The 22,175-nt window shown below is 51.4% G+C and overlaps 1 protein-coding gene across 3 annotated transcripts in view; it reads left to right on the top strand.

The window, feature by feature from the left end:
- Positions 1-212: 212 nt before the first annotated feature.
- Positions 213-22,175, top strand: part of LOC144113570 (oxidative stress-induced growth inhibitor 1-like) — an 87,471-nt gene continuing 65,508 nt past the window's right edge. Inside the window, exons 1-3 of one of the 3 annotated variants that reach the window (XM_077646715.1) lie at positions 213-325; positions 3,445-3,670; positions 8,173-8,238. The gene's annotated coding sequence lies outside the window, so the exon portion shown is untranslated. Of the gene's footprint in view, positions 326-3,444; positions 3,671-8,172; positions 8,239-20,609; positions 20,744-22,175 lie in introns of those variants that run through there. The other 2 variants (XM_077646716.1, XM_077646717.1) reach the window with 2 other exon arrangements.

The raw sequence follows: 22,175 nt of genomic DNA on the forward strand, positions 1-22,175 counted from the left end.
TGTAGCTTGTTGATTTATCGATCCATTCATTTCCGCTGAGGTATTGCAAATGTGAATAATGGAGGACGCGGCCTGAGGGGTGACGCCTGCCTCGGTTCACCATGCCGGCTGATTGGCTGCGTGCTTGTGCAAGCTCGGTGCGAGATCTTGCGTCGCTGTTGCGCTACCCGGCGACATTCCCTGACACGCACGTGGCGGTGCCCAGACCCCGGCTCGGCGCGCACTGCTAGCGTGCTCGCATTCACGCTGCGAGTGGGAACTGCATCGGAGGCAAGCGGCACTCACTGCTACAGGCGCCCGTGTGTCTTCGGGAAGGGGTGACGCGGTAAATATGCGCTTCGGCGGAGTTTATTTCGAAAATACTTGTGCGTTGTGCTGCATACGTTCGTGAAATGGTTTCTGACGTCGACCTCGCACGAAGGTAACGAAATGTTAAGAAGGAGAAAAGTGGTCAGGCTCTTGGTAAAAGTTTTGTATTTCGGCTCAGGACCGGAACATGCATACCGTTTAAACGAGATGAGTGCGCCTCGCGCGCAATTAACTCTTTACGAAGACGTTAAAAAAAAAAAAAAACTCCGGCGCCAATCATTGCTTAACGGTCTCTTGAGTTTTCCCGCGGGTAATTCTGGCGTGGCCTTCAGGGCTGTATATACCGGTCATCGAGTATGCGTCGAAGTTTTTTCGGTTATGTAATTGCGGTAGCGCAACGCTCTTGGCGTAGTGGAAATGTAGAGGACGGACACCTCGCAGCGGCGAGAGTTGGCCAATTATTGCTGGCGCTGATTCAGTGTCTCAGTGGGGGGAGAGGGTGGCCGCCGTCGGATGGTCAAGGCTTTAGTTCGCGCTCCGTTTCAAGGCCGACGCGTTCGGCAGTTGCGCAAGGTGGCGAGGACTGCGTTGCGTGACGTCACTTAAGCGCCTAGCGGAGTGACGCGCATCATGCTGGCTGTGACGCGGCGGTCTGCGTCACGGTGACATGTTTGAGCGCGCCTGCGGGATTCTGGCGTCAGAGCGCTGCAGCTGTCGCTCGAATGCAGCCACGGCTTGCCGTCGTCTGGCGCTGGCTCTTGAGCGCGCGTAGGTTACGACGAGGAAGATTTCCACTCGAAGCTTCTTTTCCCTCTGAGCAATGACGGTCTACCAACGCACCGTTGCACGAATCGCACGAGACGCTTAGCGCCTCCCTCAGCAACAAGGGAAGCAGCCATTTGAAAGCTTGACTTCCGTCACTGAGGAGGAGGAGGAGGCAGAGTCTGGTTCAAGCGGAATTCAATGACGTACGCCTTTTGTGCGCACTGTGAGTTACAATGCGCCGGGCTGTACTTATGTATGCGCGAATGTGCGAAGTCAGCAGTAACTTTCGAGGCGAACAATGCAGGCAGGAAAACGGCGTGCATCCAGGCTTGCTGCGATGCTTGTCGGGGTAACCGGTGGGGGCGTTCGGAACACTGTGTGCCAGATTATTAATGTGTGTGTATTCCCCCTTTGTCATGTTTCTTTTTTATTCACAAGGTCTGGACGTTGCACACTGTACTAGGATGCCCGCCCGATACCAAGGGTGTAGCCATAAAATCCAATGATGAGAGAGCACTTAACTATGCCTTCTCAGCAACATCACTAAGTGTCGAAATTATAAACGGCAGGGTGAGCGTTATCAGCGACGATGTGCAATGAACGGTTCCGCCGGTAAAACTAGCTCCTGTTCTGATGTTTCGCTACAATGAAATAACTCCATTTCGTGCGTAATAATTCAAGACGAATTGCCCAGTGTAAGTACTCTACCTTATTTGTTCGAAAAGTTTTGTTATATTATAGTGTTGAGAAGAGAACAGCGTCGTAAAGTAAGTCCGTATTTAATGCATTTTCACGTGCTCCACTTTCTCGAACAAAAGTAAGCGCAAGCTTTGGTGATGCCGTTAGTAGAGCAGGCTGTCCTCAAGGACTAGTTTGCAGACTTCATGGGCATCTTACAGGGTACTCGCGTCACCTCGGTCTTGAGTTCACCACCCGTGAACCTGAATTCAAGGCTTGTTCGTCTACTTGCCCTTTCGGAACCCATCAGTTGAGTTTCCCCTTTCAGGTGGCGATGAGAGGAAATACCTTGTTGATGATGAAATCGGGGTTTCTTGATGACCCGGTGGTTCTACTCGCAAACATTCACATTACTCAAGGAAAGGAGAGGGTAACTATTTATTTACAACATAGGTAAAAAAAACGAGAAGAAACAAAGCAAGGAGAAAACTATTTACATGACTAAATCGTGGATCAGACGAATTCAGCCCCCGCTCAACCCAGAGCGCTTGGTTTTAAACCCTCTGTCTCCGCCCTTAGCGGGGACAGCAACCAATAAGATAACAAACGACACACCTCACCAATCAGTGGTTAGGGACAGGAAAATAAGGTTTCCGCCAACTAATCACAGATTGGGGAAAGAGGACTGGTTAAACACTTGGGAAAGGAGAGGTTTCAATCAAAATACACAAACAGCACAAACGCGACCACCCTCTCCCACGGCCCAGCCGTTACCACTTTACTGTCTCTTTCGCACACGCGACAAACATATGCCGACGAAACGATCCCTAAAGTGTTTTCAGAACACACCGCAAGAGAAGAAGACAGTCGTTACGGGAGTAGTGGGTTTCCGGTCACTCGGCTAATACTCAGCCATATCTCGTGCGCCCCCGAAACATCGTCAACCCCTTGACAACGAACACATGACGACAGCTGTACATGGTTAGTCTTCAGACGGGCTATGCCCGTGACGGCGCGGAGTGACGTCCGCCGCACGAAGGGGAGGCCAAGACGGGACGGGTCCCTTTTGTTGGCGCCTTCCGACCCCACTGGAGCGGCCTTCCTTGCGAACGCTAGACCAACGAGTTCGCGGAAAGGTCAGCGAACTCCACACCATCCTTGTGTTTTCACGTCTGACCAAGTGAAAGAGACTGAATACAAATGATTGTTCGGCTCACTGCGCAAAGTGAATCATTCGTAAGGGACAAGCCTCCGAGTTTGGCTACTAACGTTTTCTGTTCTCACCTTTTCAACCCTTTATTCCTCTCTTCCAGTGCAGGGTAGCCAAACGGACATAAATCCGGCTAACCTACTAGCCTTCCCTTCCTTTTATTTCTCTCTTGTTCGTATACCACTGTGTCACAGCGGACTGTCGAATGGGGGCATCCGTGCGCCAGCAAGCCAAGGAGATGCTATCGGGGGGGGGGGGGGGGGGGGACGTTCAGGTGGGCAAACTAGGTGAGGAAGTCTGCAGGCGTAGGCGGACCGTAGCTGGCGCGGACAAGGCTGACTGGAGATCCATGGAAGAGGTCTTAGACCAGCTGTGGACGCAGATAGGCTGATGGTGACGGCGATTGTCGTGATGATAATTAAGTGAGCGCATACAGGAAGACATCGCGTGCTTGAAGTCCGTATTGGCACGCGTCTGCGCAGGGCGACCATCGGAGACACGAGTCCTGCTGGAGGCTTGTCTGGCAGCCTCGCTCCTGGAACGTGGCATCCGCAGCGGCTCTTGTTCCCGGGCGTAGCAAGGCGGTGGGTTCCCCTCGGCAGGCAGCGTGTTCCTGGACCTGCCTGCTCTGAGCGCGCCTTCACAGTCCGCTGTCATCCGTGGCACTCCAGGGACGTCACGTTGCTCCGCCACGTCGCCACTCATTAGGTGAGGAAATGAGTCATTTGATCCGCATCGCGGATTGGTCATAGAGTGGTTATGTGGCGCTGCCATCTGTAAGAGACCGGGCTGTCAGTGCACAAGTTTTCGTCATTGGCTGCAGAGCGCAGCCAATGACGAAAACTTCTGATACTGGCAAATTGAGCGTACAACACCATGCATCGGCTAGCACGGTGACTGTACTGTTGTCCGGACAGCTCAGAATGGCAGCACTTGGAGCCAGAAAGCAAACCAGCCTATGCATTGGGGCGATTTTTCTGCTTCGTTTGAGCGCTCTCTGTCAACGACTTTATCAATCAACACTGACTTCCAGACTTGTCCGGAGAGCTCTCCGGAGAGCTCAGAGCTCTGAGCTCCACAGCGCTGCGGTTTCGGGGGCAGCGTAATTGTCTCTGAGTGTGCGCAGAGTGCGCTTTCGCACCCAAGTGACCACCTTCCGCTGTGCGCTGCGTTCCTGACATCGGGAGCAATCATTGCTGTGCGTGCTGCGTCATGCACGGTGCTCGGCAGGCGTCACTGACGCACTGCGGAACACGCCGCTCGAGCGCTCACGGTTATTGATGTCTCTACCGTTCCTTTCATATACCTCGGACTTTCACGAGGGACTAGAAGAAAATATCGCATGCACGACGTTGATGTCCGCCAGGAGCTGGATAGGCACTCCCTTGAATGGGCACGTGGCGTCCCCATGTACGGCGACCCGAAACGATCGAGTGCGTTTTCGGCTTTGGGTCGTAATGCGACAGCGAAACAGTGTGGCTCTTTCCATGTAGTCGTTCGATAAATTGTGGACTATTGCGCGCGAGCTCCACAATTGGAGACGCTAGTGCTGCCGCTCGATCCTTTGCGTAAGTGAATCGCGTGACACCGCTTTTCCGTGGCGTGAGTTGCAGCAACGGTTGCCACTGGTTCGTTTAACCTCGCGGTTTCTGTTGTTCTTTTTCCTCTTCAAGCGAGGCTTTTCCAGCTGGCACTTATTGTTATCAATATCAGCGACGAGTGCTTTTGGAGTCTTGGAAACGCCCGCTTCCTGCGGAAAGAATTGCTAATGGTGCAGGCAAGCTGGTTTTCTTCTCTTATTCGGTGTTAACGATCGAGTCGCTGTTTACTGAGCTGTATGAAGAGACCTCATTCTTGTTCTCTTTGCCGCCGCGGTGGCTCAGTGGTTATGGCGCTCGGCTGCTGGCCCGAAAGACGCGGGTGCCATCCCAGCCGCGGCTGTCGCATTTCGATGGAGGCAAAATTGTAGAGGCCCATGTACTGTGCAATGTCAGTGCACGTTAAAGAACCCCAGGTGGTTGAAATTTCCGGAGCCCTCCACTACGGCGTCCCTCATAGCCTGAGTCGCTTTGGTACGTTAAACCCCCATAAACCAAACGTAAACCATCTTCTTCTCGGCTGTTTATACGTGTTAGCGTGCTAACGCTACCTTTTATTTTCGTGTTCGGCCTTTATCAACTGGAACTTATGGCTTGCCGTTATATTCATTGTTTCGGAAGTCATCTTTGGCGAAATTTTCAGGATCGACCTTGCACTTTTCCTCATCTGGCCGAGTAAGCTAGAGGCCCTGGATGCTAATGCTTGCGTGTTTGGCACAACATAGGAAGCGAATTATTCGGGACATGCCGGGTGTATACATGCAGCCTCGGAATTTCGCTCCTATTTTTATCGTGTTTTTCTTTCCCGTTCGCGACCTTATAAGGGACACTAAAGAGAAATAGCAAACTAAGCAAGACACTACTCTAGACGAATAGATTATACGTACGTTTTTTTTTTTTGCGTCCGGAAAGGTGTCTGCGTTGCTGAGAGAATCACAAAGGAAAGTCATGAAATTTCTACAGTTCACGGGCCCTCGAACCAGGGGAATGTTACGTCAATTTGATTGCTTGTGTTCGCTGGAGGTCTCTCGCCAATCACAAGCGCCACTTCCCAGCGCTAATGCCGTTGAAAGCTTGCGGCTCTGAACTTGCTGCCTGCAACGGCTACACGCAGGCTGAGTTCACAGCATGCGGGAAGAAAGAGAGTGCCCATGTTTGTGTTTTTGTCGATCTTCTGGTTTCCGCTGTTTTTATAATGAGTCTCCTCGCCTGCTTGACTGGGCTCGCCGCGCTGCTCATATTTCGACGGTACTTGCCGACTGACGGCGAAATAACGTCGCGCAAGGAAGCGTTGAACCAGTCGTGGCCGGTGAAGAATTTACGTCATCAGATGCAGTTGCAGGAACTTGCGAGGGGTGTCGCCACATGTACTTTGCTTATGCGCGATTTTATGGCTTGTCAAAGCTTTATTTTCGGTACAGACAAATCTGCTATCACGCGATGCTAACCTCTCAGTATAGCTTGACTTACACCCGTATTATTAGTACACACGGGAGCGAGTTATGATATAGCGCTGTGATTCGCCGCTTGTTGGCAAAATAACGAGATGATCCTATAATGCGAGCCTGGAATCTACAGCGTTGTTCTTGAAGGCCAATAAAACCGAACAGAGCTCAGAGAAACGATTTACGACTGACGCTTTCGGGGAGACGAACACGAAAAGAGTGACGTTTGCCTTCAAGTGTCATAAAATTGCTCAGATGATGCCATGCGCTTATCCCAATGTGTGTGTGTGTGTGTGTGTGTGTGTGTGTGTGTGTGTGTGTGTGTGTGTGTGTGTGTGTGTGTGTGTGTGTGTGTGTGTGTGTGTGTGTGTGTGTGTGTGTGTGTGTGTGTGTGTGTGTGTGTGTGTGTGTGTGTGTGTGTGTGTGTGTGTGTGTGTGTGCGTGCGTGTGTGCGTGCGTGCGTGCGTGCGTGCGTGCGTGCGTGCGCGCGCGCGCGCGCGCGATATTTAGTTTTTTTTTTGTCCATCTATGAAAGTGTGCACACTAAGAGCGCGCTCTAAATCCGCCTGGCGTGCAACTTGGTCGACGTGTACTTAGCACAACGTGTCCGCCGTTGCAGTAAGGCCTGCATGAAACACGGAACATCGGACGAGCGGAGTTACGATAACGATTATGGGCTTTGTATTGTCAGCCAGCATCTGTTGCTTTGTCGTCAGGCAACGCAGCGGCACTCCCTGCGATAACCTGCTTGTCATCAGGCAACGACAACGCAACCGCCTTTCACACGCAAGCCCTCGCATTGCCGGCGCCGGTATACCTGCCGCTTTCTGCGGCGCTGCATGCCCAGCGGCACCGCTGCTTGATGCTACGCGCTTTTTACGGCACATTACGGTTCCGCTTGAACCGTAACAGCTTGAACGAGTCTCCTGTGTAGCGCGCTGTGGACGGGCGAGTTTCATCGGAAGTGGGTCAGTGGATTTTTACGCGTCATGGACAAGGGAGCGGCCATCAGGCACACTGTTGTGGAGGGTCTCCTGATTGGTTTCGACCGCCTTCACTCTTCTCTTGGCGTTCGTTTTTGTATTCTGTTGTAAGCGTTTTCTGTTCGGCTCACCAGGTGTTCTCTTTTTTTGCTCTCGTGTTGTCTTTGGCTAGACTGACTCACGAAGCTTCTGAGATCTGCGAAGCACTGTTGCGAGAATCCTACTGTCCTCTAACTCGACGGTTTGAGTGCAGTAGGAAGCAAACACCCCAGAGACGTGGGAGTCTCTCCTGTGTACTTCCAAGCCAGCAGACCAACGCTGGCTTATCCAGCGCGCGGTGGAGGCCGCGGCATCCCAAAGGATCCCCGCCGACCTCCTCTAAGTCAGCGCAACCGGTCCTTTGACTGGTCCCCTGTTTTTGGGCGCAATAAAAGAGTTTACCTACATACCTACCTGCGAGAATCCTACACCTTTCCTTTTTGTTGTTCAATGAATCGCAAAGCTGCAGCCACTTGGTTGCTGACGCCACGCGCCTGGAAAAAGGGGAGAGTCGGAGTATACAGGGGGTCAGAAATATACTACTGCATTAAGCAATGAATTTCCACGATGCCATTGCATGTCTAACGAGGCGCGGTTAGTTATTAGGTGGCCAGTAGAACGTGCACGGTGCGTGGGTTTTGTGAAGTTTCGTTTATAGGGGTTTAACGTCCCAAAGCGACTCAGGCTATGAGGGACGCCGTAGTGAAGGGCTCCGGAAATTTCGACCACCTGGGGTTCTTCAACGTGCGCTGACATCGCACAGTACGCGGTCCTCTAGAATTTCGCCTCCATCGAAATTCGACCTCCGCGGCCGGGATCGAACCCGCGTCTTTCGGGTCAGCAGCCGAGCGCCATAACCACTTAGCCACCGCGGCGGCGTTTTGGGAAGTGATGGGCTCAAGCAATGTGTGCAAAAGGAAAAAAAAAATATCCAGGCTCAGTTATTCCTTTTTCTCCTTAAATTTTTTTCCGTAAGCAATGAATGTTGCAGCGCTTAGACACAGGGACGTCTTCGAGCTCACCTTCGTCCCTGTTCCAAGGCGCTACTTCATTCGTAGCGAGGCATCAACTCGCCCTTGCGCCTACCCTTTAATATCGGTCAAGCGCAGCGCAGAAATGACAGGTGCAAAATTTCTCTTTCGCAGTGTCCGTCGTCTGAAATTCCCCGCCCTTTTCCGTCTGCGAGGACCACCGGATCATCGTTTCGCCTGGTAACCCTACTTTCGCCATCGTCCTAAAGGGTACTGCATGCGCCGGCGGCAGCGCGATGAGAGTAACGCTGACGTCACACGGGCGGCTGGTCTAAGGAAACACAAATCAGTCGTATCCGCTGTAAGTGAGGGTGGATACTTTCTTTTGTGGTTTATCTTACGGCGGCGTTTTTTTCCTGTTTTGGCAGATGCTGCTTTTTCGGCGAAATAGGCGCGCGATCGCGACAAAACTTTGCCCCGCCGCCGTTGCGATGGGAGGATGAGAGCGCGGCCCATAGAATCTAATGTAAGCAGAGCGTTCCAGAATAATTCTCTCATTCCACAGTGTGCCTGTGAAGGTGGCTGTTTGCTGAACGCTGGCGAGTACTTGTGAGAAAACAAAAAAAAGAAAATCAGGGGCGATCAATTGGACTGAGGCGCATGAAATGCGATAGCATTCATGTTTCACTCAACAGTCTATTCCGATTCTGGATATATTCCAATCCCGACTGTGCAACTACGCAGACAGTGTCGCATTGTTAGATCGCGGCGGGTCCTGTCAGGTGGAGGCTTCACACAGACGCCTACGCCGCCGGACAGTTTTTTCCTTCCTATTGCTATCGCATTTGAAGCGTGTTGATACATTTTCAAAACTTCGCCTAGATGAGCATTGTGATGCCGGATATATCACTCACAGCGTCTAAGCGCTCAGTCAGCTTAGTGTTTCTCCGAATCGCACAAGCTTCTCGTGCCGTCGCTGCTGCGTGCGCTACATTTGCTCACAAATACCGGCTGTCAGTCTATAAACAGTTTGGGCAGCTGTACATGGAAGTCGGTTATCAAACAGCACTATAAGCAAGCAGCGCACCGTTAACAGCTGGACGACGGCGCAGATCGTACCCCGGCCGGATCCAGTAGGCTCTGTCATGCGTCCGCGAGCACTCCCCGTGTTTGTAAACATATCAAGTTTTGCCTTGTCGATCGCAGCGCCGTAACACAGCCCAGCCAGAGGAGCAGGCGTTTTGTTAGCCGCACCCGTAGTGCTTTTCCACGCCAGTATGCAGGCATATGAGCTTCTGAGCTCCGTCGGGGCCACACGTGGCATGCGTCAGCCGACCGCGGGCGACGTCGAGAGCACTTAGGCAAGGAATGCTGTCAGCCTATCCATCATCATCATTACTACACCCACTGCAGGGCAAATTCCTCTCTCATGTCTCTCCAATTAACCCTGTCCTTTGCCAGCTGGGGTCCGTCGAACGCGCGCCTCTAATTGTTCAAAATGTGGTCCCGCGTTTGTCGTGGCTCAAGCGGCCGACGGCAGGAGTTTTTAGGCGCGCGCTGAAACAATTGAAGCGCCGCCTGGGCACGCACGCCATCGGCGCAGTCGCCAGGCCCGAGGATACGCGCTCACCGCTTTTCTGAAGTACTGACCGGCCACGAGCCATCGGCTGGCTGGTGAGCTTGTGCATGTGGCGCTGGTAGCGCTGACCGGCGGCTAGAGACGATTTTGGGGTCGTATAAGCGAAACTTAACCTGCCTAGATGGGAATTCGTCGTTGACGAACTCCCATGTAGGGAGGTTAAGCTGACCGTTGGCCAGCGGCGTGCCAACCAATCGCGCGGCGCTCCTATGTGAGGGGAGGTTTGCGAATACAGCTTCTGGTGGTCGGCGTGCTCGCTGTCGCGCAACAGCAGCAGAGAAGAGCGACAGAAGCTTTTGTGTTGTATGGTATTTATAGAAGCGAAATCTTTGGCGTAACTTTTTATTTGCTTCGCTACGTTGCGGTCTTAGAAGCCGGCAAGTCGAACCACCTCGTTAACGTAGTCAGATCGGATGTCTTGAGCCGAATCATGTCGCATCGTTTAATCCGATCGGACTTAGTACGCCGGTCGCAGTAGATTTTCAAAGGTCGTTCGTTTCTTCGAGGAAGGTTTACGAACCCCTCCTCTAGTGTCGTTCGGCTTGGAAGATGGACAGGAGGCGAGCTTGTTGATGATGACAGCAGAGCATATATTTACACCATACATATACAGAGAGTGAAACTGGAAAAAGCAGAACTGAATTTACAAAAGAACAAACTTTGCGCTACTTTACTCATCGACCCGGCAGGTTAGAGCCTAAGTAGCATCACGTTACATGCTAAGCATGGAGCCCCAGCTCAGACTGGACTGGACCGCATCCGTTTACGTGCGCTTTAAGCACTTAATTAACAAAGGACTAAGGGCGGTCATATTTAGTGGCCCGCCCTAAGCATCAATTCACCAATCAACAATAACATGCGAGATAGGGACTACCCCGTGGGTTGGGCTTAGCCTCGAACCCAGGGTCTCGTTAACGACACAGACTAAATCAAAAATAAATACGCGTATGGCGCCACACGCACCTGCTGTCTTGCGCTCGGCTTACTGAGCACTTCTCATCGTGGCGTTGGTTTTTCTTTAGCGCCTGCCGTTATTACCGAGCCCAGAGATTGAATCCGAACCGCGGCGGCCGCATTTCGCCTCTTCTCTGCTGTGTAGTGTCGGTGAACGTTCAAGAATCTGTAGCCCTGCACTGCGGCGTCCGTCGTGTTCTCGCGTGCAGCTTCGGGAAGCCAAGACCGACATACCATGCCAAGCCATGCCATACCGTAGACCATAATTTCTGCAAAGCGACAACAGCGTATTAATCGTTCACATGCTGCAAATACGAGATATCTCTGATAAGGCAGCAGGCTTTAATATACAGCAATACGTGCGAGCGATCTGCGCTCGTATATGAAATTAAAACGAAAGATGTTGTGCACTGACGCGATCGAGTGTATACCACTCTCGGAAGCGCGATTGGGAAAATGTATGGCTTGGCTCACACTGGTTGAGTGCGGTGAGGGGCTAGTTGGTACGACATTATGGAAAATATGAATAACCGCGCAAAAAGGACCGGACAAGAGAGAAGAAGCACAGAAACACACGAGACTGTGTCACACTGGTTCCGGTGAAAATGCAGTGAAACAGTGGTGGTTTTGCTGCGGCGAACGCCGATCTATTTAGTTGGACTTTCCATGGACGAATGCTGTACGCGATGAGGTTGAGAATATAGTGTCCTCTCTCAAGAACTGAACGAAGCGTTTAAAGCTGTTGTTGTCTTGGGTTATCTCTCAGAGTTCAGCGCTCGACCACTCGCGGCAAGTTTGTCAATCGCTCGCTTCTCCGTCGAATAATCTTGCCGCTGTTTGCTTCCTGAAATACGTTATGGAAACCTCCACGTGCTTGTTCCTTTCTAGCGGCACTCTAACGTTAAAGCTCGCATATGGCTGCATGCTATACCTTTTCTTTCGACGCCGAAGTGGCGGTCTTGCAGGAAATTTTCAAATTGTTGTAATTCCCTTCCTGTTTAGTAGTGGGACATTTTATGCTGACTGCAAATTATTCTGTTCGTGTTCGCATTTATTGCAGTGCCATCGCTGTTCTAATCGTCCTCTCTCGACTTTAAAATCTACTATATACTTCCGTGCTCCTGTGGGCACCCTATGTGCCGCAATGGCAGCTTTCGTGAACACGTGAACAGTGCCATGAAATTAATCAGTAAAAAGCCGCGTTAACTGTATGGTAAAAGCACGTGTTTAATTGATGTGTGTCAAATAGTGAGCTGATTTATGCATGGGCACTGATTGTTTGGTGGTGATATTTTTGTCCGTGACATAAATGTTCTTCAAATGATCGCTGCAAGCTCGAGGCACCCCTGCTTTCAAGCTGCCGTTTAATTTGCCCTTGAATGGGCCTACGTTTGCCGCTCTCTGCTGCCTCGTGCCGTCATTCGAGCTGGAGTCACCGTGCTCAGCCAAGCGGCAAATGGGCTATATCCCTGCTTTGAATTAAAGCTTACTCGTGGGGCGGATCCGTACGCGCCCCAGTCTGTCGGTCTCGCTTTGGCGCTTCAACCGCGCGCGTCTTTGTTTGCGAGCCGCCACTGGGCGCGCCGGCGGCGTTGTTTGCACTCTCGAGTCCCGTGTTGGCACAATGCGTTGTCGTTGTTTTTTTTTTGTTATTTTTTGTCGAACTACGCTCGGAGCGCTGCGGTGCACCGTGTCCCGGCCCATTCATCGATTTATCGACGTCAGCGAATATTCCTGTCGTCTGTGCGGCAGAGCTCGGAGCCACGTGCGCCAGGTTGGGTCTCGTTACTCGCTGCCGCGCAAATACAAACGCACGCACTGTATGCATGCGAAGTCCACCAGGTCGTGCCCTGCGTTCGCGCAAGCTGTCCTGTCCGGTGCGCCGAATCTGTGCAGTCTGGCTTCTGGCGGCCGTGACCCCGTCTGTATGTGCCTTGGCTCGGTGACCCCGAAACTGCGTCCTTCGCACAGTGGCACAAAAACGGCCCCTTACGCTCTTGATTTTCTTGCTTTTTTTTTGCGACACCTGTATGACGCGACAAGCATCGTGTGCGTCGCTGTATAGCTGTACGGATGAGATTGGCTGGACCAACGACGTCGCCTTAACAACGGTATGGTTGTTTCCTGCAGCACATTCGTTTTAAACGGTAATTCACGGTTATGTGGAGTACTCTTTCTTGCGCTTGTTTTTTTGCACAACTTTAACGTATTTCTGTTAATTTCGCGCGCGCACGCGTGCGTGCGTTTGTGCGTGCGGCTTTCGAGTGGTTCGTCGAGAAAAATCGCCATTTACGAGGTAAATGTCCAGAGCTGCTGTAGTTTTTACTGGGGTTGACAACTTTAAGGCCGAATAGGTTAACGCATTGATCAACGTCTAATTTCCTAATTTAATAATGTGTCTGAAGTCATCCTTCGTGCGAGGATTGTTTAGTCCTGCTCTCATAAATTCCTGTATTTCTCTTACGCATTTTCGAAGAAACGTACCGCGCAGTGATGGCGCAGGCCTGAAACTGCCGCTGGCAGTGGAGTGTGATGCGTTGTAGGGGAATCGCTTTCGGTGCTTGACAGTGTTTTCTGCAGCATAATTATAATCAGGATTCGGTGCAGCTCCGCGCGATTGAACTCAAATCGGCTCTCTGACGCATCGCTTACAATGCGCCTGGAATACTTTTCGGATATCCGTCAGTCTTAAAGAGGCGTGCGAGAGGGGCGTGTATAGGTTTGGCCGGTGCTGAAAGGAGTATATTTAAAGGGGCACTGAGGACAGCTATGTCCAATTTTTGTGCTTAGTAAAAGTCGATCCTGCGGATATTTCTTTGTATACTGATGCTTGTCCGCCGCCAGACTACGCATTTATTACTGATAAATATGCGTTTAAAAAATTTCCCGATACTCGATTCAGGCTCGTGACGTCCACACCGAGGCGGATGGACTCCGTGATCGCCGTTGGAGTGAATGGTGGCGCAGGCCAGCCTCTGGGATCCGCGTATAAAAGCCGTGTCGATGCAGCGCAGTTTGCCTGCGAAATTGGTCGGTAATGCCTACTCCTGCATTTCATTTTTTTTGCGTTTTCTAGCTTGTAAAAAAGCCCCGTTTCGAATGAAAGCATATTTGTCGTTATAATGCTGTAATATATGTCCGCACAGGTCAACTTTAATCTGTCCTCAGTGCCCCTTTAAGGTGTCATTTAGGGCTTCTTTCTATGGCAGATATGCGAGGCCTGTGATAATCGAAGACCAATCGATTTTGCAAGTTTCCCGAAACGAACACGACCTTGGGAGATACTCATCACCCGAACGTTCCTTGCATCCGCTTCGTTGCGAAATCGAAAACCGACCTGGCACCAGGATTCGGCGCATGCGCTCTGCCTGCGGCCTCTGTTCTCGATCGAGCCCTGCAACAGCACGCAAGGCTAACTGAGCACGTGGCAGCCCCGCGCATGCTTTGCCCCCCTCCCCTGTGCCGAGCTTCAGTGAACGGCATGCGTTCCGCTCTCAAGGCCGTCGCAGGGAATGCTTTGTCTTCTCGACGCCTCCTATCCGGATGCCGGCTCCCAGTCGTGTGTTTCGGAAGCCAACCGTGATTCGTGCCGAATTGATTGGCACAAACGCGTGCGTGCGTACTCGCCCGCACTCTGAGCGCGAGTTCTCAGAATTTCCGTGCTTTACCTGCCCGGGGGGCCCGTCCGCCGCAGGCACGTGCTGTGCACGACGTGCTTCTTTCTTTTTCCATTTTTGCGTTCGTTGCCTCATCGCGTTAGACAAACACAGGTGTGTCATTCGAATTTCTCGCTTTGCCAAACGCGCCGCCCTCTGGTTTCTCGCGAGGGAAGCATTAGTGGTGAGCGGTGATCATTGCTCTTGTGCACGCAGTCTGTCGGGCATCGCAGATCGCTTCGGGCTTGATCCGTCCGTTGGCTCTCTGTCGGGGAACGGTGCAGCAGGGAGGCTCTACCTTAGCCGGCATTCCGGAAAAGGATTGTCGAAAGTTGTATCTGCGTGTCGACCAAATTGTGGCGTGACTGCACGTCAACTGGTTGGCAACCAAGGCTTATCGGTGAGGTCGTTTTGCTGCGCTGCTCTTGCAAACACTGCGTCCGTGTACCCTGAAGCGAGTCCATCTGAGGTGATCTGCTAATCACCTTGCAGTGGCACGCGAACTGGCGCTCATAGTATTACTCGTAAGCTTTCACCGTCAATTCTTATCGACGTAAGACCACAACGCCGAGAGGAGTCGCTCAAGGCGGACAATAATGATGTAAAGGACGTGGGTGCTTTTGGAGTGCATTCGAAGAACGACATATCCCAAAACCGACTGCGGCTTATCGCTGATTAATGGCGCTTTGTTTGCATTCGCTCTTTGGAGGTCACTTTACTTACATCACAGGTCTTCGCCCTTTCTCTTGCAAACAGACAAGGTTCCTTTTGCATGAGCGCGAGTTCTCGCGATCCCAATCGGCACTGAAACTCCTTTGGACGTCCTGGGGACGTTCAGGATGTCCGCAGGACGTCATAGGGAGGTTAACTGCCCATTGGGGATGGTCCCCGAGTCTTCTTTCCCCTGCCATTAGTTGGCTGTATTTTTTCGTTTTTTTTGCGTGTGTGTGTGTGTTTTCACTGGCTTCAGCGGCTACTACTCTTTTGCGCGGAAAGCGTCTGTGCGTGCTTCAACGAAATCTGTGATGTTGCTGTATCACTGCGGTGCATTCCTGGCGGAGCTACTTGAGAGTCAGTAATGCCTGCTGTTGTTGTTTCAGGGATCCTACAGATGATTTCGTACATTGCCTATTTGTTTCAAGAAACCGTAGCTCAGAGCTTTAGACCGTGTTCACTGTTTTTTATGCACGTTCAGGTACATTCTTTCCCTAGTCTCTTTTAAGAAGGAAACACTACATTGAGGACACCATTTCCTACCTTCCCAAGGCAGCTTGCAGTGTTACCCATGGAATTATTGTGTGAAATAAGAAAATCTTACGGCGTGTTCCAGGTGGGAATGTAAAGGTCGTGCGCGTTACTGGGTTTGATCAGGCTGGCTGAGCAATTGCGCGACAGAATTAAGTTATTACGGGAAAATTCGCCTCCGTGTCGCAATCACTTACGTCATTGCTTGCTATATCAGACGCCTTAACAAAGTCAGCTTTCCGGATGAATTTATACATGGCACAGCGCTGAAGTTTGAAGCTTAATAAATGTTTCGATATGATAAGAATAAGCCCAACAAGTTTGCCAGATAAAGATAAGAAGAGGAAGGTCTCGTTTAGGGCATGCGTATACGAACGAAGCGAAGCTAACAGCCATTGAAAGCAAGGTGAGCGTGGGTGAATGTTTTTCATATATACATACTTAAATGGATATTGTTTTCGGAGGGAAAAATCATTCCGTAATGATCTTAGGTAGGAGTAATTGTACAGAAAGTGCATGCCCAGCTGTGCTGAACATCAACTAGTGCCATCTGTTGACCGCCAGTAGCGAACACCGCTTAACTCATGATTGCCGCGTGTCGCGTAAATTGTTCGGTTGTGCAAATTACGCCGTGATTGTAAAAATAAATTCCGCTTCTAATCAACACTTCCATTAAATATGAAAAGAAAACATTACCCTATGATCTCCCTTTTGAATGAGTGTTGGCTTTCGTACGTACTGTTATGACACTGCATGAGGTCCAAGCGTTAACTACCATCAGAGAAACCTCGAATTGTCTTCCCTGGCTGCTGCAGCACTTGGATTGTGTTGCTCTGTGTCCCTGCACCTTGCTTAAGAAGCACTATTCGCATCCAATCGGGAACCGATTGGCTGGTCTCAGCACTTTGGGACCGCGTAACGTCACGTAGTGCAGGTATAGTGACTTTTTTTAGTCGCTAGGCTCTCTAATTTCCCGGCAAGTCCCTCTGGCTGCATGCAGAGAAGGTGACAATTCGTCATTGCTCCAGTTTCATTAATGAATGCGACGGAACGAGCTGAGCAACAGCATAAGTGCGATGTACTGTCGCGATCACAATATTGCGGGACGTCGGAAAGCGTGACAGAACTGCGTTCCGCGCCATCTAACGGCGCACCCTCGCTCCTTCACCCCCTTTCAGGCATCTCTGTATCGTCACTCCTAGCACGCGCGCAGTACGTAGATCGCCGCTAGCGCCAGGTGCCGCTTCGGAATCTAGCCAGCATCTGCCTCAGCCGCTGATGAATGAAGCATTTAGCGTGTCGCTATCGCGGTGCAGCGACTCTTGATAAAGGAGAGGGAGCGTGCAATTATGTTTTCTCTGTTTTTTGTTGTGCAGGCGAGAATGTCAGTTTCCAGTGTATGCGCGCTGAACGAACAGGCCTCAAGGCTGAATGTCAGGATGACAAACTTCTTGTCGAGAATAATTTTGGCATACCAAGCACTCCCCTGAAAATGTTCACCCATCGCAGCCGTTTGCGCAGACCTGGATATCGAAGCGGCACCTGGCGCTCGTTCCGATCCTCATGCGCCGCGCTTATGGTAGGAGTGAGGCTACAGACATGCCTGAAAGGGGGAGAAGGAGCGAGGGTCCGCCGTTAGATGGCGCGGAACGCAGTTCTGCCACGCTTTCCGACGTCCCGCAATACTGTGATCGCGACAGTACGCGCTCATCCTTCATCGTCCTGCATGCAGTGACGCGCTGTACAGATGGTCAGCGTACATCTGAGCTGATGAGCCTATAGTCGGCGGCAGTTAAACTGGCACAAGATTCGGGGACTCATCGCGTTGTACCCGCTCTGTTCCTAAAGTATGCGCTCGCTTGTGTACCGAAATGGAATCGTTGGCAGCACTTCTCGGTCACTGACGGACTCATCGTTAACAGACTAGTTCGTGAGAGCTTGGTCGTGAGCGCTGTTGCATGGCTACACCTGCTGAAAGCTTTCCCACTCGCTCAGTGAAGATTCCCTAAGCGTTTGTCGGCTTTCGGTCAAGTCAGCTCCAGTGATGTCTACGAAACGGCTTGTCATTCAACGCTGTCCATTCGCAGTGTCGCTCTCTCCCCACACGTCGTCAGGAAGCTGGCGGCAGCGCCGTGCGCAGCCTCTCTGGAATTGAGTTGTGCGCAAACTGCATGGTGCGTAGCTGACCTCCGCAAGCGCTCCCTCCTTGTATGACTTCCCGTGCTTCGGGTGAGGCAACGGGTTTGTTTCTTTGTTCTGATGTTTTTTTTTCGTACTTATCGCCTGCGTGGGGTTTTGCTGCGCTCGAGCCGCCTTCTTCTTGCTGCTTACCGCCGAGCTGGCGCTTTGACGCCACTGACTCAAAGCTTCCTCAGCGAAACAAGGTTGTTGCGTTATCGCGAGGAGGAGGCTAAGCAGGTTTTGCAGGTTCCAAACCACGCTTACATGTATCTCTGTGGCTTCTGCAGATGTCCATATAGGCCCGCAATCCTGTCCGCACAGCTGTATAGCTAGTGCGCGACTCTCTGGATCGACTTGCGGCGTCGGTCAAAGCGGTCTCTAATGAAAACGGAAATTCCCCGGACCAGAGCAAGGCCACCAGCCGCCGACGGTGAGCTCGGTGCTTTTTAATGCGAGAGCGCCACAATGCGCCACACAAGCTTGGCGTGAGACACGAGTACCATTTCAATGGCCACTGAGATCTGCCGTGTAGCAGCGACACAACTCCTTCGAGTTCGATGGCGATTGAGAATCTCGAAGGCCGTCGACTCGATGGGCACTGAAACTGGCCGTGTAACAGGGGTGTTAGATGTCTCTTCCGATTTTTTTTATTCATCAGGGGCACGTCATTTGGAACTATCCTCGATGCCTTGCAGTGCCGGGGCGGTTGATTTGCTCGAGTGTGTTGCAGTGATTCGTCAAGCCCAGTGAAGGAAATAACGCAGACGAGCGCTCGTCTGCGTTGTTTCCTTCTGTCTGTCTTTCGACCGGCTGCACTGTTACACCCAATATGCATAAAGGCCACGTCAAATGCGAATCCCTTGGAGAGCTCTTTTTTGGGCCACGGTAATTCTGTACGAATCCGGTTCTGAAGTGTGCTTGAATGCTGCGGCCAAACAGGTTTTGCAAAAGCCAGCACACTCGCACCCGGGACGCAGTCTGATGCTATTTTGGAACCCCTACTGAGCGCGGGATTCAAGTGCAGCAAAGCATACTGAATCGCGTGCGGGTTTGCGTGAAAACAACAATTTATTATATCATGTAGCCTGTAGTCTGACTTTCATGCGAACAGAACGGCTTGAAGCAGATAAATGCCACATTCATACACATTTAAAAGCGTTAGCGAACTCCAAGCGAAGGCCAAGGTATGCAAAAATTGCACTTTTTTTTAAATATTAAGCGAAGAACCGAGATCTAATGTTTAAATTTACTCGCGGCATTGTTTTCGCAGTACATAAGAGTATCGGAGTGACCTTCCGCGCTGGCGTCACGTTTTTTGAAATGCGTATTACAGTGCATTTATTTTGCACCAATGATGCACCCTGAACTGGCGCTACATGCAAATGAAATTTACAATATAGCTTTGCTTCTACGACAAACGAATTCGTAATACTACAAGATCAGGTAGGAGCGCGGTTTTGACGCCTTTGCAAAGTACATCGGTGCATGGAAGGACAGAACAACGGAGAACAACGCTCTTTTTGTTACGGAGGGATTCTGTTCGGTGGTCCTCAATGAATAAGGGGGTGGGGGGGCGCTCATTGCAGGCTTAATTTGTATCCGACTGTAGAGGGAAAGCAGGTGGCGCTGCTTTTCATACACCATGGAGAGGTGCAGGGATGCCTGGAAGATGAAGTTTCGTACTTGGCCTGGCTATTGTTGGGCACGAAACTTGGATTCAGCCACGACAATAGGCCTCTTCTCACGGCAAACTCCAAAGAAATGCTGCCAATTTCCGTACCAGCCTAACACTTGTGGTAAATTTTTGATGAAATGAAAAACGCAGTATTGAAATAATTTCATCTGCGCGCAGAGGAGAGCATCGCGGCCCATCTGACGATTCAGAGGCAGAAGCCACGTTTTGGGCCCAACTCTAGCCAAGCCATATAAGAAGCCTCGTCTTTCCGGCATTCCCGCGGTGGATGAAGTGATCTTCAAGAAACTACTACCTAGACGGAAACCATGCAGCTTTCCGTTTAGGCAGTAGTGAGAAACTCTGTGAAAAATGGCCGCCGCGGTGGCTGAGTGGTTACGGCGCTCGGCTGCCGGCCCGGAAGACGCGGGTTCGATCCCGGCCGCGGCGGTCGAATTTCGATGAAGGCGAAATTCTTGAGGCCCGTGTACTGCGCGATGTCAGTGCACGTTAAAGAACCCCAGGTGGTCGAAATTTCCGGAGTCCTTCACTACGGCGTCCCTCATAGCCTCAGTCGCTTTGGGACGTGAAACCCCCATAAACCAAACCAAACTCTGTGAACCCTGGTACCCATACGGCATCCACATCCTTGCTGAGGATGGTCGTGGACGCGTCGTCTGAGTCGCTATTGCTCTGCCGCGGGTCGAGCCTGGAATATTTATTCGGTCGTGCGCCGACAAAACTGGAGCGCGGGGCCACAATTTATCATCTTACTCGGAAGACGGGCAAAACGGCGACCACGACAGTGGCATACGACTGCTTGCGAGCGACAACAACGACCTGTTGGAGGCACGAGCAGGCGCACTTGCACATGGTAGTTTTCCGAGCCCACGTGATCATTACACTGCCGCCATTTGAGGCTGTCATCACGCAGCACCCCGGTGCGCTGACCGAAACCGAAACTGACCGTGAAAATGGCTTATTACTCTCTTGCTATTTGAGTTCATTGGCATGGTTGCTAGGCCTGTATGGAGTTCTCTTCAAGGCAAAACTACTGTCACTCAACTACTACGTGCTTTAACTCCCACATTCCGTACTAGGTATGCAGTGTGCACGGTCAGCAGCTAGGCGCTTGCCTTTCACCGATAACCGCGTAGCGCTGCTTGTCGGCGGTGTCAGGGTAATACCTTGTAAACAGCGCAGCACCATAGCCGCTTTCGCCCCTGATTATGTTCCGCATAGGCAACCTCCAACGCTGACGCAAAGCGCCTGTTGCTGACAACGGCTCGGTGCAGCCCGCTGACGGGCGCGTGTGTCCAGAGGCTATCTTCTTGGGGATCTGCTTGGGCGCAATGAATGGCGCACGCTGCCGTGTTCACCTCTACTGTTGTTGAAGTTGTAAGTATGCCATTACTGCTAACTATAGACGCAACAGAGCTAGATGTGTACAGTATGGGAAAGTTTTACTGCATGCAGTGTCGCAGCAGCCAGTGTAGCGAGGGAAATGTGTAATATTTCTTGCGCGTTTCTGCCAAGGGCATAAATAGTACACACGGTTTTGTGGAACGTTTTTTTGTTGTCGCAACACTGCGATTTAGCCCCGGGACACTTCCTGATTAAATAAAAGCTGGCTCGTCACCTGCACCGGCGCCTTCTCAAACACTGAGCGGAATGCTTCCATTGCCACGCTTCTTTATCAAAACCAGTGCGATATGCGTCGTCTTTACCCGCGCAAGCCTTTTCAAACGCCGCGCCATTTGTACTGGAAGCGCTCTAAGGTCATTGTCATCATCAGCATCCATGTTTGTTTAGAAATGTCAAAATCGTGTGCACGTTTTGTTAATTTTTTTGAAGCGAAAAGCTTTACCACGCTAGTCAACACCGCGCTTCGCGCGAGCCGGCGTATGTCGGAGCACGAGTGACGTCACGCACGGTGCAGGTGCCCGCCGCCGACTCTTTCTCTCTCTCGCTCCCTATTCACAACTGCGCATGCGCCACTATAGTAGCACCGAGCCACAGGTGTCCCGCCGCTGCGCAACGCCGCGTCTTTGCTCGAAATCCAACTTTAAATTTTCAGTTTTCTCTTTCTTCTTTCCCTTCCTCCTCCATCATTTCCTTTATGGCGCGGTTCGGGTGTCCTCCGAGATATGCGCGGTGGTTACTGTGCCCTTTCCTTTCCTCAAAAACCAAACAAGTGAGCCGACGGCGTTCATAGAGTTCATTGGCGTTGACAACTTTGCAAAGGCTGTTCATTTTCACGAAAGAAAAGGCTCGCAACCAGCTCCGTGGGTCAGTGGAGACCTCAACCTCGCTTTCATGTACGTGGTGTTGGTGTCCAACTGCAAAAACCTGCTTTGATTGTGTTCCGCACACTGGATAGGCAGTGCGGCCTTCCATGCCACCCTGGAAGGTGGCTTGCAGTTAATGGTTGATCGCGAGAGATTGATCAGCAAATGAACGCTGCGGCCTAGCTATTGCTGCAGAGCCGGATGTCAGCCACAACGGTGTCAGCGCTAATGCATTCAGGCCACATCTGTCTCTCTCAGCACCGCCACATATATCAAAGCACGAATGGGGCGTCCACTTATCCAGGAGGCCAGTTATGCGCCCTTCCTTCGCTCAAAGCCATCGCCGTCTAGAACATTGTCAACGCCAACGCCAATGAACACAGTGAACGCCGACATCCTTCGCTTTGTATATTCTGGATTAGCTCAGCTAATCCACATTAATTTTTTTAGGAGTGGGCGGCAGATACTAAAATGAACGCATTCGAAAAAATTCCAACAGATACATTTAGGAACACTTACGTGTGAGAATTCGACAGCGTTAT

The sequence above is a fragment of the Amblyomma americanum genome, chromosome 1 (genome assembly GCF_052857255.1).
Source record: "Amblyomma americanum isolate KBUSLIRL-KWMA chromosome 1, ASM5285725v1, whole genome shotgun sequence".
In the NCBI taxonomy this organism is placed as follows: Eukaryota; Metazoa; Arthropoda; class Arachnida; order Ixodida; family Ixodidae; genus Amblyomma; species Amblyomma americanum.